The sequence below is a fragment of the Anabrus simplex genome, chromosome 4 (assembly GCF_040414725.1).
Source record: "Anabrus simplex isolate iqAnaSimp1 chromosome 4, ASM4041472v1, whole genome shotgun sequence".
Lineage (NCBI taxonomy): Eukaryota > Metazoa > Arthropoda > Insecta > Orthoptera > Tettigoniidae > Anabrus > Anabrus simplex.
Genome location: NC_090268.1, coordinates 46,515,959 through 46,531,703, shown reverse-complemented (window position 1 = coordinate 46,531,703; position 15,745 = coordinate 46,515,959). Strand labels below are relative to the sequence as shown.

The 15,745-nt window shown below is 44.2% G+C and overlaps 1 protein-coding gene and 1 non-coding gene across 2 annotated transcripts in view; one reads left to right on the top strand and one right to left on the bottom strand.

Moving 5' to 3' along the window:
• Positions 1–15,745, bottom strand: part of LOC136871603 (peroxiredoxin-6) — a 149,665-nt gene that overhangs the window by 131,987 nt on the left and 1,933 nt on the right. The window lies entirely within an intron of this gene.
• On the top strand, positions 2,373–2,444 carry TRNAP-AGG (transfer RNA proline (anticodon AGG)). Its single transcript has one exon. It is a non-coding gene; the product is annotated as a tRNA-Pro (tRNA).

The window sequence follows — 15,745 nt, the reverse complement described above, 5'->3', positions numbered from 1 at the left end:
CACTTCTCTTCCTATACATCGAACAGATACTAGGGAGGATTAAAAAATAGAGCCAGGAAAATAATTAAAGGTGACACAAATCTATATTATATCTACGCCTTCCTTATTCCCTTCTTCTTCTTTCTTATTCTCTTTACCCTCCAGGGTTGGTTTTTCCCTCGGACTCAGTGAGGAATCCCACCTCTACCTCCTAAAGGGCAGTGTCTTGGAGCATGAGACATTGGGTCGGGGATACAACTGGGGATAATGCCCAGTATCTCGCCCAGGCGACCTCACCTGCTATGCTGAACAGGGGCCTTGTGAGGGGATGGGAAGATTGGAAGGGATGGACAAGGAAGAGGGAAGGAAGCGGCTGTGGCCTTATGTTAGGTTTCATTCCGGCATTTGCCTGGAGAAGTAGGAAACCATGGAAAACCACTTCGAGGATGGCTGAGGTGGGAATCGAACCCCCTCTACTCAGTTGACCTCTCGAGGCTGAGTAAATCCCGTTTATAGCGATAGGTGGCTCGTGAATGAGTCGTTCGGAATGAACGCTTTGCTGCTATGGTGTGGATTATTCACTCATTGTTAATGAACAGAGTCCGCCTCTGTGGTGTGGTGGTTAGTGTGATTAGCTGCTACCCCCGGAGACCCGGGTTCTATTCCCGGCTCAGCCGCGAAATTTGAAAAGTGGTACGAAGGCTGGGACGGGGTGACTCAGCCTCGGGAGGTCAACTGAGTAGAGGTGGGTTCGATTCCCACCTCAGCCATCCTGGAAGTGGTTTTCCGTGGTTTCTCCACTTCTCCTCCAGGCAAATGCTGCGATGGTACCTAACTTAAGGCCACGGCCGCTTCCTTCCCTCTTTCTTGTCTAACCCTTCCAATCTTCCTATCCCCCCGCAAGGTTCCTGTACAGCATAGCAGGTGAGGCCGCCTGGGCGAGGTACTGGTCATCCTCCCCAGTTGTATCCCCCGACCCGGATTCTGAAGCTCCAGAACACTGCCCTTGAGGCGGTAGAGGTGGGATTCTTCGCTGAGTCCGAGGGAAAACCGACCCTGGAAGGTAAACAGATAAAAAATAAGAATAAGAAGAAGAATTAAATAAATGTGCAAATTTTCCTATTGGCTAAATATTAAGTTGGTGGGAAGAGATAGAAGTATTGATAACTTTAGAACACTAAAAACAATTTACAGTCCGCCTCTGTGGTGTAGTGGTTAGTGTGATTAGCTGCCACCCCCCCCCCCCGAAGGCCCGGGTTTGATTCACGGTTCTGCCACAAAATTTGAAAAGTCGTACGAGGCCTGGAACGGGGTCCACTCAGCCTCGGGAGGTCAGCTGAGTAGAGGGGTGTTCGATTCCCACCTAAGCCATCCTGGAAGTTGTTTTCCGTGGTTTCCCACTTCTCCTCCAGGCAAATGCCTCTTCTTCGTCTATCCCTTCCAATCTTCCTATCTCCCTGCCAGGCCCCTGTTCAACATAACAGGTGAGGCCGCCTGGGCGAGGCACTGGTCATCCTCCCCAATTGTATCCCCCGACCCAGAGTCTCACGCTCCAGGTCACTGCCCTTGAGGCAGTAGAGGTGGGATCCCTCGCTGAGTCCGAGGGAAAAACCGACCCTGGAGGGTAAGCAGACTAAGAAAGACAGGTAAACAATTGTCAAACAATTCAGTTTTACCAACTAATGACTACCAAATTTCTGATGAAATTTAATTGTCCATCCTCTTATCAGAGGGAGTACCTAGGTTGACAGTTGAGACTTCTGTCGAAAAACGTTCATACTACTTTTACCACCTTGTTTAAGGTACAATTTGCAGATGGCCTTCTAAAAAAAGCGCTTAATTTAAATGCACGGAGCGGGTGTACCTCCGGTACAATTATTATGACGCTTTATTGAGTGAGTGTGAGACACTGTGAAGGAAGTCGCTGCTGAATGTTATAGTGAGCAGGTTGGTTTTTTTTTTTTTTTTTTTTTTTTTTTTTTTTTTTTTTTTGCTAGGGGCTTTACGTCGCACCGACACAGATAGGTCTTATGGCGACGATGGGATGGGAAAGGCCTAGGAGTTGGAAGGAAGCGGCCGTGGCCTTAATTAAGGTACAGCCCCAGCATTTGCCTGGTGTGAAAATGGGAAACCACGGAAAACCATCTTCAGGGCTGCCGATAGTGGGATTCGAACCTACTATCTCCCGGATTGTGAGCAGGTTCGTCAGGCTGTATTACTTCATGAACGAACTATTTCAATTGAGCGATTCACAGTGCGAATGAGTGAAGTAGTTCATACGAATGAACTGGTTCGACCCATTGCTACTACAAGCACTGAAACGCAATGCTGTCAACTTTCACTTACCGCTCCCAAACTTTCATATACAGTATTTATACCTAAGATACTCAGCTGGCTCGTTGGTCTAGGGGTATGATTCTCGCTTAGGGTGCGAGAGGTCCCGGGTTCAAATCCCGGACGAGCCCGTTGTTTTTAACCTTTCGTTCTGACATATTGCGCAACCATTGGGAACATCTTGAGAATTCAAGTAATCTTCGTGCTAATAAATAAACAAACACTCAAGCACTCGTACACAGTAAACAGAGATGCTTACTACAACCTTGATCTGAAGCGTCCTTTGCGCTGATGTCAGTTTCTACGTTATTCGATGGGCTTGGAATACCATAATGGAATCGGTTCATTTATTAAGACAGACAAACCGAGCGAGTTGGATGCACAGTTCGGGCAACGTAGCTGTGACTTTGCATTCGGGAGATGATGGGTTCGAAAATCACTGTTGGATGACAAAGAGCATACCTACTGTAAGCGTCTGAGTATTAAATACATTCATCCGAAATCTCTATTTGCAACTAGAACAGGGTTCGATTCCCACATCAGACATCCTGGAAGTGGTTTTCCGTGGTTTCCCACTTCTTCTCCAGGCAAATGCCGGGATGGTACCAAACTTAAGGCCACGGCCGCTTCCTTCCCCCTTCCTTCTCTATTCCTTCCAATCTTCCCATCCCCCACCATGGCCCCTGTTCAGCAATGCAGATGAGGCCGCCTGGGATATGTACTGGTCGTCCTTCCCAGTTGTATACCCCAACTCAACGTCTGCTCTCGAGGCGGTAGACGTGGGATCCCTCGCTGAGTCCGAGGAAAGAAAAAAGAACCCTGGAGGGTAAGCAGATTAAGAAGAAGAAGAAATCAAAAATAACATTTACATAAACGATATTTTCATATTACACAAATCTCTACTGAAAATTGCACGAGCCAAATGGTGGAGAGGGTCGTCAAGTCCCGTCCTTGCCACGTAAAATTAAGTGCTGGCGGTGATTATTATTTTAAGAGGAAGAACAACTTGGTAACCATCCTCTATTAACAATAATCAGAAGGAAAATAGAAGAGGTCCTATACTTCGAAAAATGATGGTATCGGAAAAAGAAAAGGACCACGAAGAGCGTGGGAATAAAAGACTCCCTAGGCCTCGCAAATTTAATACCGTCGGGGTCGGAAAAGAGCAAGAGTTGACCAAGGGAGGTCGGATGTGAAAGGTAAGAGCGAGGAACCTGACACAAGAAAGACTCAGCTAGGGGAGCCGTGGTCGCCAACCCTCACTCCCAAGTTGAGGGGCACTGGTGCCCATTTTAGACGCCTCCTCTTACGACAGACAGGAGATACCGTTGACGTTATTCTATCATCACCACCCACAGGAATAAGTACTAAAATGTGATGCAGATGTGTGTTACGCAGCTTACGTTAAAGCAGCTTTATTATTTTGTGCCCATTTTTGTCGTTAAAATGCCTTTTTAATTATTTTACTGCCTGTTTCTAAAAGCTTAAGTGCTTATTTGTCTGCCTATTTTAGCACAAAGAAATGTATCAATCAATCAATCAATCAATCAATCAATCAATCAATCAATCAATCAATCAATCAATCAATCAATCAATCAATCAATACTGCTCTGCATTTAGGGCAGTCGCCCAGGTGGCAGAATCCCTATCTGTTGTTTTCCTAACCTTTTCTTAAATGATTTCAAAGAGATTGGAAATTTATTAAACATCTCCCTTGGTAAGTTATTCCAGTCCATAACTCCCCTTCCTATACGCAATATTGAACCCATAATTCTGCGATGATAAAATATTGCAGATAAATTAAGTTCAAGGGTTCAATATTTGCCCCAATTTGTCCTCTTGAATTCCAACTTTATCTTCATATTGTGATCTTTCCTACTTCTAAAGGCACCATTCAAACTTATTCGTTTACTGATGGCATTCCACGCCATCTCTCCACTGACAACTCGGAACATGCCACTTAAGTCGAGCAGCTGATCTCTTTTCTCCCAATTCTCCCCAGTACAAACTTTGTAACATTTTTGTAACGCTATTCTTTTGTAGGAAATCACCCAGAACAAATCGAGCTGCTTTTCATTGGATTTTTTTTTTCCAGTTCTTGAATCTAGTAATCCTGGTGAGGGTCCCATAGGAACCATACTCTAGTTGGGGTCTTGCCAGATGCTTGTATGCCCTCTCCTTTACATCCTTACTACAACCCCTAAACTCTCTCATAACCATGTGCAGAGATCTGTGCCCTTTATTTACAATTCAATTTATGTGATTGCCCCAATGAAGATATTTCCTTAGGTACTTAACAATGATCCCCAAAAGGAACTTTCACCCCCCATCAACGCAGTAATTAAAACTGAGAGGACATTTCCTATTTGTGAAACACACAACCTGACTTTTAACCCCATTTATCATCATACCAATGCCTGCCTGAACTTCCGGGCTCTAGTTATGTGGTTGTTGACCTTTGTCACAGGACCACCAGTGGAATCGATCGTTGAGAACGTAATTTTTCATTTCAAATATCCGAAATATATCAGCCGGATTCGAACTGCGGCTGCCTTGGTGAGAAACCGGTGACGATGCCAATAAGCTAACACACCCCCTATATCGAGTATAATCACCTTCTCCTATGTCTACGTCTTCTTTTCTTATTTATATGACAGCGTCACTTATCTTCCTAAGTATCCTCTCCTCTACCAGTCACGGTATCTCCTACATGTCGTATGAGGTGACTGAAAGAGGAACTCACAGGCGCTCTCATCTCCGAAGACCGAGCTCGATAGCTGCAGTCGCTAGTGCGGCCAGTATCCAGTATTCGGGAGATAGTAGGTTCGAACCCCACTGTCAGCAGCCCTGAAAATGGTTTTCTGCGGTTTCCCATTTTCACACCAGGCAAATGCTGGGGCTGTACCTTAATTAAGGCCACGGCCGCTTCCTTCCCACTCCTAGCCCTTCCCTGTCCCATCGTCGCCATAAGACATATCTGTGTCGGTGCGACGTAAAGCAACTAGCAAAAAAAAATCATCTCCGAAGCGTGGGTTGGCAATCACAGTCTCCTAGCTGAGTCTGGCATTATTTACACTTACTTGTACCAGAATTCTGCCGGACGTCCCGCATTTTCAGGTATTTTGTAAGTGTCCAGCGCGGGACGTAATTTGTCATTTGTTTTCTATCCGAACGCATTTTCGTGCTATTGTCCTCGGTACGAATTTTCACAATACTGTGTTGCAATCGAGCTTCAAGTAAACATAGCCTTGTTTAATGTTATTGGTATTTTTTACGTCCCACTACTACTTTTGCGGTTTTCGGAGACGCCGAGGTGCCGAAATGTAGTCCCGCAGCAGTTCTTTCACGTGCCAATAAATCTACCCACACGAGGGCTGACGTATTTGAGCACCTTCAAATACAACCGGACTGAGCCAGGATCGAACCTGGCAAATTAGGGTCAGCGCCTAAACCGTCTGTGCCATTCAGCCCGGCACTAAACATAGCGTAACCGTTTATTTATTTATTTATTTATTTATTTATTTATTTATTTATCTATTTATTTATTTATTTATTTATTTATTTATTTATTTATTTATTTATTTATTTATTTATTTATTTATTTATTTGCTCTTTCTTTCTTTCTTTCTTTCTTTCTTTCTTTCTTTCTTTCTTTCTTTCTTTCTTAATATGTTTACCCTCCAGGGTGGTTTTTCCCTCGGACTATGCGAGAATTTCTAAGCTTTTTGCCAGAAAGCAGGAATTGCGCCTTTTGCGCATGCGTGCCCACCTTTTCCTATGTGCTGTGGAAGCAACAGCCAAGAGCAGCGATTCGTTCGACCACAGTGAGACCGAAACGAGAACGTAGCAGGTGGCATCCTCTTGACTCAGCGGTAGTATTGACGAGGGCATCGCTCAAAGCAAACGGGAAAACAAAACACTGCAGAGGAAGCCATCAACTGTTCCCGCCAGGTTTTTTAATACTTCCAAATTGCCTATTCCATAGCCACATACGTAAATCGATAAACTATAAAAAATTGTACTTTTTATGTTGTCAAAATAAGGACATGATATTGTGATTTTCTTTAATTACAAAATGTCTAGTTTATAAATTTCACTAAAACAGCATAGGCTAACATGTCATCATCATCATCATCTGTTTACCCTCCAGGTTCGGTTTTTCCCTCGGACTTAGCGAGGGATCCCACCTCTACCGCCTCAAGGGCAGTGTCCTGGAGCTTCAGACTCTTGGTCGGGGGATACAACTGGGGAGTATGACCAGTACCTCGCCCAGGTGGCCTCACTTGCTATGCTGAACAGGGGCCTTGTGGAGGGATGGGAAGATTGGAAGGGATAAGCAAGGAAGAGGGAAGGAAGCGGCCGTGGCCTTAAGTTAGGTACCATCCCGGCATTCGCCTGGAGGAGAAGTGGGAAACCACGGAAAAACACTTCCGGGATGGCTGAGGTGGGAATCGAACCCACCTCTGCTCAGTTGACCTCCCGAGGCTGAGTGGACCCCGTTCCAGCCCTCGTACCACTTTTCAAATTTCGTGGCAGAGCCGGGAATCGAACCCGGGCCTCCGGGGGTGGCAGCTAATCACGCTAACCACTACACCACAGAGGCGGACTGGCTAACATGTAATTTTGCATTACGGCATTTCTGGTTTTATTTCAGTGATTTTGTTAACATTTAGAAGTTGTTTTGTTCGCGCTCATATCAAGTGTTTCTGAGTTCGTGAATGTTTTGTCATTGCAGGTGCCATTGTGTGTTTAATTAGTTTTGTATGAGGAATGTGTATATTTGTTGGAGTTGTTTGCGTATTTGTTTGGGGCCGATGTTAGGCCCCTTTAAACAACAAGCATCATCATCGTAATCGTTCAGTATGGAAAACTCAGTGGAGAGCCTTTTGAAACCCGCATATGTTTCTAAATATTTTTATTTCTTGGAGAGGGGATGGGTTACAGCACACAACTTTTTTTTTTTTTTTTTTGCCAGTTGCTTTACGTCGCACCGACACAGATAGGTTTCATGGCGACTATAAGGCCTGGGAGTTGAAAGGAAGCGGCCGTGGCCTTAATTAAGGTACAGCCCCATCATTTTCCTGGTGTGAAAATGGGAAACCACTGAAAACCATCTTCAGGGCTGCCGACAGTGGAATTTGAAGCCAGTATGTCTCGGATGCAAGCTCAAAGCTGCGCGCCCCTCACCGCACGGCCAACTTGCTCGGTACTATCTTTCTGCACCAGCCGCCATTGCTTAGTAGTTATAACTAGAGGTTGAAATTTAGAACAAGTACTGATGTGTGTTTGCTTGTTGTGTAAATTGCCCTAACATCTAGGTCAACGGCCCAAACAGAGCTGTAGGAAATATTTCATGTAACTGACAAAACTAAGAAGTGCCACGAATATGTGATTAGTGCATCAGTGCACTTCGCAGAATTATTATTGGGAAACTTACTTTCCTTAGAAGTAGAGAAGAGATCATTGTTCTACGTCGTCCGGCTCCATCGCTAAATGGTTAGCGTTCTGGCCTTTAGTCACAGGGGTCCCGGGTTCGATTCCTGGCAGGGTCGGGAATTTTAACTATAATTGGTTAATTTCTCTGGCACTGGGGCTGGGTGTATGTGTCGTCTTCATCATCATTTCATCCTCATCACGACGCGCAGGTCGCCTACGGGAGTAAAATCAAAAGACCTGCATCTGGCGAGCCGAACTTGTCCTTGGACACTCCCGGCACTAAAAGCCACACGCCATTTCATTTTTACTTCTACGTGAACAACGAGAATCGCAAGCAAAATGAAAGCTACTGTGAGAATCTTCACTGTTCGGCTCTGAAAGGAATGTAAAGATATCCTTCATCGTTGGCTTTTCCCGGGCAGGAAAAGTTTAAACCCCTACAGTGTGTGCCAAAAAATCTTCTAGTCTTTGTCAGACTCCGTAGCTGAACGGTGAGCGTGTGGGTTTTTGGATACAAGGGTCCCGGCTTCGATATTGGCCAGGTAATTGAAATGTATCTTCACTCGGGGCTTTCGGACAAGCTAAAAATATAGCTGTACCCAAAAATGTTGGAATGTCTCCGTTCAAGAAGAGGATATAGATGATGAAAGAAAAGTGAGTGAACATGAAAGATTCCCCATGCCTCGTAAATCAAATACCATCGAGATGGAAAGTGAACAATAATTGACTGTCGGAATCGGATAGGAAAGTTGAAACCGGGGAGCCTGGTGCATCGGGCAGTGTTGCCAACTTATATTTTCAAGATCCGCTAAATACTACTAAAAATCCGCTAAAATTCCGCCAAGAAATCCGATCTCAAATAATGAGCAATAAAAATGAGCAATAATAATAATAATAATAATAATAATAATAATAATAATAATAATAATAATAATAAAAAAAGTAAATATCTGCACTCATCCGATCTGCGAGTTTCACTGGGATTAACCCCCTGCCTGCGAGCCGGCGAGATAAAACTTGTAGGCGTTTTACTGCCCGGTGCAAACTAGGTGAATCCCCTACCTCAAGGGCCACACACAGAACGGGCCAGTTCATTAAACGGTCTTTCTTTATAGCATAAATATAAATGCTACTCTCTCACAGTTACATCATCTGTCGTCATTGTCAACTAAGAGATAAGTACCCTTTCCCCACGCATTACAAACTTATGATACCATGATCTCATAACATCAAATCCAAATAACATGTTTTCCTCATGTGACTGCTAGCTCCTGACAATAAATACGGAATAGCTCGGAGACAGACTGGAGTACACATTTAAAAAAAACGTAAAATGGATAAAACACTAAATTCCGCTATAATAAACCTAGAATTCCGCCAAAAAAATCCGCTGCCGCTAAATTATATATTTCTCCGCCAACAGTCTTCTAATTCCGCCAAATTTGGCGGAAAATCCGCTAAGTTGGCAACACTGGCATCGGGTGACCAACTGTTGAAGGAAGGAATGAGGGACGAGACGTTATTCGAAGTGTATCCTCTCCTCAAGGTATCAATAGTAATGGTGGGATGCGTTCAACTTCTGAAACGTTTTGTATTTCAAGTTCCGGTGATGCGGGAAAATACGACTCTTCGTTATCTAGCATGTTATTCTCTTATTCCACTTTCTCACCCCACAACACAACACATTCATTCCGACTACGTGACTAAAAGCTGATACAGAGCAGTGAGAGCTCAGCTGGTGCGGCAAATAGGCCAACTGGGTAATATCGCTCGGCGATACGCTGCTTTCTTCTCTCAAAAACACGTAATTAACTGCAAATCAATATAAAATCAACAACTGCATGCAGGCAAATAACACTTTTAATTTTAGCCTGACATTCCCATGAACTTCATAACAAGCTGTAATGAGAAACCCACTTATGAGAAAATGTTGCTTCACAAAATTTACAACACTATTTTGTATAAAGATCAGATGAAATAAAAACTTGGTATGTGGATCAACAATAAGTTACTTTAAGACATATTGATGTTTGGTAACAATCAGATCAATACTTTTAAAGTTATGTAATTTCAAAGTGAGCGCTCCGTTGGAAATGGAAACAATACCGGCATCTTTTGTTCAACCTGCGTTAAAATTTTAACTGGTTACGTTAAACATTTCTTTCTTTTTCTTTCTTTCTTAATCTGTTTACCCTCCAGGGTTGGCTTTTCCCTCGGACTTAGCGAGGGATCGCACCTCTACCGCCTCAAGGGCAGTGTCCTGGAGCTTCAGACACTAGGTCTGGGGATACAAATGGGGAGGATGACCAGTGCCTCGCCCAGGCGGCCTCACCTGCTATGCTGAACAGGGGCCTTGCGGGGAGACGGGAAGATTGGAAGGGATAGACAAGGAAGAGGGAAGGAAGCGGCCGTGGCCTTAAGTTAGGTACCATCCCGGCATTTGCCTGGAGGAGAAGTGGGAAACCACGGAAAATCACTTCCAGGATGGCTGAGGTGGGAATCGAACCCACATATACTTAGTTGACCTCCCAAGACTGAGTGGACCCCGTTCCAGTCCTCGTACCACTTTTCAAATTTCGTGGCAGAGCCTGGAATCGAACCCGGGCCACTGGAGGAGGGGGGGGGGGGGAGTGGCAGCTAATCACACTAACCACTACATAGAGGCGGACGTTAAAAATTTCTACGTCACATAATTAAACGTAGAATGAGCTCAATTTTGGTATAGCTTGTTTCTATATGGGACAAAGGATAAACCTCTTATTAACGTATTAAGTCGGGTGTCTATTTTTTTCCACGACAGTGAAGCTCGACTGAAACAACCAGACCTACTCTGACACAAATACGAGATAAGAGTTATCTTGAACTTTTTTTTTTAATTCCTGTCACAATATCGGTATCTATTCAATTACTTAATGGTATTCCTTTCTGTAGAATACTTGTACTGTTTAAATTTGTGTCATGCTTCCTGTACTACCATTACCGTTCCCTAGTCCTTTTGCACAAGGATCAAGTACCGGGTTGGGTTCCCTACTCCGCCGAGCCGAGTGTCTCAGTCGGTTGAGGCGCTGGCCTTCTGATCTCAACTTGGCAGGTTCGATCCTGGCTCAGTCCGGTGGTGCTCAAATACGTCAGTCTCGTGTCGGTAGATTTACTGGTACGTAAAAGAACTCCTGCGGGACTAAATATCAGGTCCCTCGGCGTCTCCGAAAACCTTAAAAAAAGTAGTTAGTGGGACGTAAAGCCAATAACATTATTATTATTATTATTATTATTATTATTATTATTATTATTATTATTGTTATTGCTAGTTGTTTTACGTCGCACCGACACAGATAGGTCTTACGGCGACGATGGGACAGGAAAGGGCTAGGAGTGGGAAGGAAGTGGCCGTGGCCTTAATTAAGGTACAGCCCCAGCATTTGCCTGCTGTGAAAATGGGAAACCACGGAAAACCATTTTCAGGGCTGCCGACAGTGGGGTTCGAACCTACTATCTCCCGAATACTGGATACTGGCCGCACTTAATTTTATTATTATTATTATTATTATTATTATTATTATTATTATTATTATTATTATTTCCTAGTCCACCCGTTTCCCTGAAGGTTTCTCGGTTCTCGTCAGGCAAATGCCGGGATGGTACCTAACTTAAGGCCACGGCCGCTTCCTTCCCCCTTCCTTGCCTATCCCTTCCAATCTTCCTCCTCACCTGTTATGTGCATATGGAGTAAATATTTTTTTAAAAAAAGTATGGGTTTGAAGGACATTTTAAATTAAAGTTTTGCAGATTTACAGAGTAGGTTAAGTGGTAGCTTGACCAAGAAAGTGGCTGCGCATTTTGGGTCGCATAGCTATCTGCTCGAATTCGGGAGATGTGGGTTCGAACCTCACCTTCCGCAGCCCTGAATATGGTTTTTTGTGGTTTCCCATTTTTACACCAGGCACCTGTACCGGTACCTTAATTAAAGCCACGGTCACTTCCTTCCCTCGCCTAACCCTTTCCTGTCCCATCGTCGCTAAAAGGCCTATCTTTGTCGGTGCGACGAAATAGGCGAATTTAAAAACGCTGTTATTTAAAAGGAAACGAGAATAACAAATTATTACCATTATCAAAAATGTTACCATAGTGGAATATTTTAACCTTATTTCCTTCGTCCTGGACCGAGCGAGTAGCTGCGCGGTTTTGCGTCACGTAACTATCAGGTTGCATTCAGGGGATAGTGGGTTCGAACCCCACTGTCGGCAACCCTGAAGATGGTTTTCCGTGGTTTCTCATTTTCACACCAGGCAAATGCTGTGGCGTCTCCGAGACGTAAGCAGCTGTACAGGAGGTGTGTGCATAGGTCTTGACCTTGCAAGGAGCATGCACAAAGGGCCCCACAGACGGTCCGTCTTACTGTCCGTCTTGCCTGCGCAGTTCTAAGGTGAGAGGTAAGACGGAACACGGAAGAGGACACAGACGCTCCGTTTTGCTGTCAGACTTGCGATCAGTTTTCGCTACTCGTGCACGGATAACATGCTAGAGGAACTTCTAATTTACACCGCTCTAGCATTAGCTTTGAGATTAAAAGCCAAAAAGAAAAGGGCTTGATCAAAATGGGCAAAAGCTTGGTTAGTTAAACGAGATACACTGTCGCATATAAATTTAATGAAAGATTTAACTCTTGAACCAGGTGACTGGTACAATTATTTGAGGATGGACAGTGAAACGTATTTATACCTTCTTCACTTGGTAGCGCCCCATATCAGAAATAGTGACAGTGCAATGAGACGGGCAAATAACACCGCATGAACGACTCAACGTCACACTTCGTTTCCTAGAAATCGGTAGAAGTTACGAAGATCTAAAATTTTCCGCTGCAATTTCAGTCCAGTCTTTGGGAGTAATAATTCCTGAGACTTGCTCTGCAATATATAAGGTGCGCAAGAATCAGTATCTCAAAGTAAGTAAAATTTATTTATAAGTTTCTTGCACAAGGTAAAAGGAAATGTATTTCATGTTAATTTAATATAAAACAAGGTATAATGTATGCTTAGAGTACAATAAGAAACAATTATATAACGGAGTGTGAAAATTAAGTCTTCGTCCAACCAACCTAAAAACAAAAAATATAATTAATTGCATTGGGTTAAATTATATTTTACCGGGCGAGTTGACCGTGCGCATAGAGGCGCGCGGCTGTGAGCTTGCATCCGGGAGATAGTAGGTTCGAATCCCACTATCGGCAGCCCTGAAAATGGTTTTCCGTGGTTTCCCATTTTCACACCAGGCAAATGCTGGGGCTGTACCTTAATTAAGGCCACGGCCGCTTCCTTCCAACTCCTAGGCCTTTCCTATCCCATCGTCGCCATAAGACCTATCTGTGTCGGCGCGACGTAAAGACCCTAGCAAAAAAATATATATATTTTAGTTGCATGATTTAATAATAGTCCGCCTCTGTGGTGTAGTGGTTAGCGTGATTAGCTGCCACCCCCGGAGACCCGGGTTCTATTCCCGGCTCTGCCAAGAAATTTGAAAAGTGGTACGAGGGCTGGAACGGGGTCCACTCAGCCTCGGGAGGTCAACTGAGTAGAGGTGGGTTCGATTCCCACCTCAGCCATCCTGGAAGTGGTTTTCCGTGGTTTCCCACTTCTCCTCCAGGCGAATGCCGGGATGGTACCTAACTTAAGGCCACGGCCGCTTCCTTCCCTCTTCCTTGCCTATCCCTTCATATCTCCCCATCCCTCCACAAGGCCCCTGTTCAGCATAGCAGGTGAGGCCGCCTGGGCGAGGTACTGGTCATACTCCCCAGTTGTATCCCCGACCAAGAGTCTGAAGCCCCAGGACACTGTCCTTGAGGCGGTAGAGGTGGGATCCCTCGCCAAGTCCGAGGGAAAAACCGAACCTGGAGGGTAAACAGATGATGATGATGATGATTTAATAATAATAACAATAATAATAATTTTATTTTGTTTCAGTTTCTTTGAATTTTCCAAATTGTCTGGGTGAGTTTGATGGAAAACATGTAAAAATAACCCTGTACCGTGTACTCTTTACTTCTGATTTTCCACAAGCACGGATTACAACGGTATAGCTGTATGAATTCCATTAGAAACGCTCGAGGCATGATTCTTAAATCCGACATTATGTCCTACGAGCGAACTGTTCTGTAGGAGCAATTGGTTAAAACTGACGCTATGTCTGAAGACCCCACACACGCTCCAACTAGCTCGCCGACTTACCTGTACACGCACAGAAAAATCAGGTGCTGCCAGATTCACTTCGAGCCAAGCCTAAGACGGTACAGGGATGAAAATTCTACCACACACGGTCCGTCTTACCTGTCGTCTTAGAACTGCGCAGGTAAGACGGACGCTAAGACGGACCGTCTATGGGACCCTTTAGACGTAGCATCAGTAGTCAGTCTGAATCTCAGCTGTTAACATGGCGATACATTTATCATTGCAACACAGAATTTTAGTATGTAAAAGTTATTTTAGGTATGAGTCGGCTCAACGGGGACGCGATGCATTTGTTTAGTTATTTCCTGGTGAAGTGGTACGTTCATGAGCACAGACTCACGTAATTGCAAATAAATTTGAAACTACTGGCTCAGTGCTCAATAAGAAACATGCGCGCACACGAACAGTTTTAACAGAAGGAAAACTAGATGACATTGGTATGAATCTCGAACGGTCACCGAATAAATCACTCACAAAATTAGCACAAGTGGGGGTTGTGGTTTCTTCTACACACAGAGCTACAAAGCTGTTACACATCAAACCGTACAGGTTTACATGGACCCATTGTTTAAAACCTGCTGATCCAGCTGCAAGAGTGAGATACTGTGAGTGGTTTCTTGAATCACTGAATGATCGTTTATTCGACCCACAGCTTGTGTTCTTTTCGGATGAGGCCTCGGTTCATCTTAATGGTCGTGTGAACAGTCATAACTCTCGCTATTGGTAAACAGGAAGTCCTAATGGGGTTTATGACGTCCCTCAGTATGAAGGATGACACTTCAAGTATCTTTTATAAGGTAAGATTTCATGTAAGATTGTACACAAGCAGGGCGGCCGCGCGCGACGTAAGTTGGGCTGAGGCAGCTGCTGTAGCGCAGAGTAAAAACACCGTGCGCTCGGTCTGGGTTTATAACAGAGACCCTGTATATACACACGTACTTTCGCCAGATACATTGCTCCTGCCATTTTTAAATGACATTTCGAACATTCTCGTTGCATATGTTGTTGTTGTTGTTGTTGTTGAGTATTGTGACGCTCACTGTCCCAAGTACCAGTGGTGGTGATTAGTGGGAAGGGGGGTGGTGGAAGTGAGGGCAGTCGACCTCCCCCACACTTTCTGAAGAAAAATCATTTTTATTCCATTTTAGCCGCCCGAAAATAGGCATTATAGGGACCGTTATTATTATTATTATTATTATTATTATTATTATTATTATTATTATTATTAAAACAATTTGTAGAAATGTTGTTGTCTTATCAGCTAAATTTTTCCTTTAATTACTAAGGAAAATACTTAGCGAAAATATACACAACATGTTGCTTGTCGCGACTGTCCAATTCGTACAGCGCAAGTAGTGGAGGTTCGCGCAGCAGCGTGTAGTACTGTGTAGAGATGAGAAGAATGCAAGAATGAGGAATGTGGCCTGCAAGCACGAACTTCCTGCTCTTCACTGACAGATCGGCTCTTATCTTCTCGTATCTGCTACACGAAACCATTGACTCACACTTTGCAGTTTGCTGGGTTACATCTGACAAGAGCGAAGAGCTACCAGTAGAAGATAATATAAAGTCACCTGGATAGTAGCGGAGTTGCTATGGTAACCACTGCGTCACTTGCTCTGCTGGTGAAAACTCCTTCACCCCGTGCCTCACCGGGCTTGTGCATTCTTCTGATCTCCCAACAGTATGTGCTGCAAGGAAGGGTAGCCGGGGTATATTTGTGAACAAGCCATGGACACTGAATTTTGATACATTCACCCGCTTGCCACGCGCAT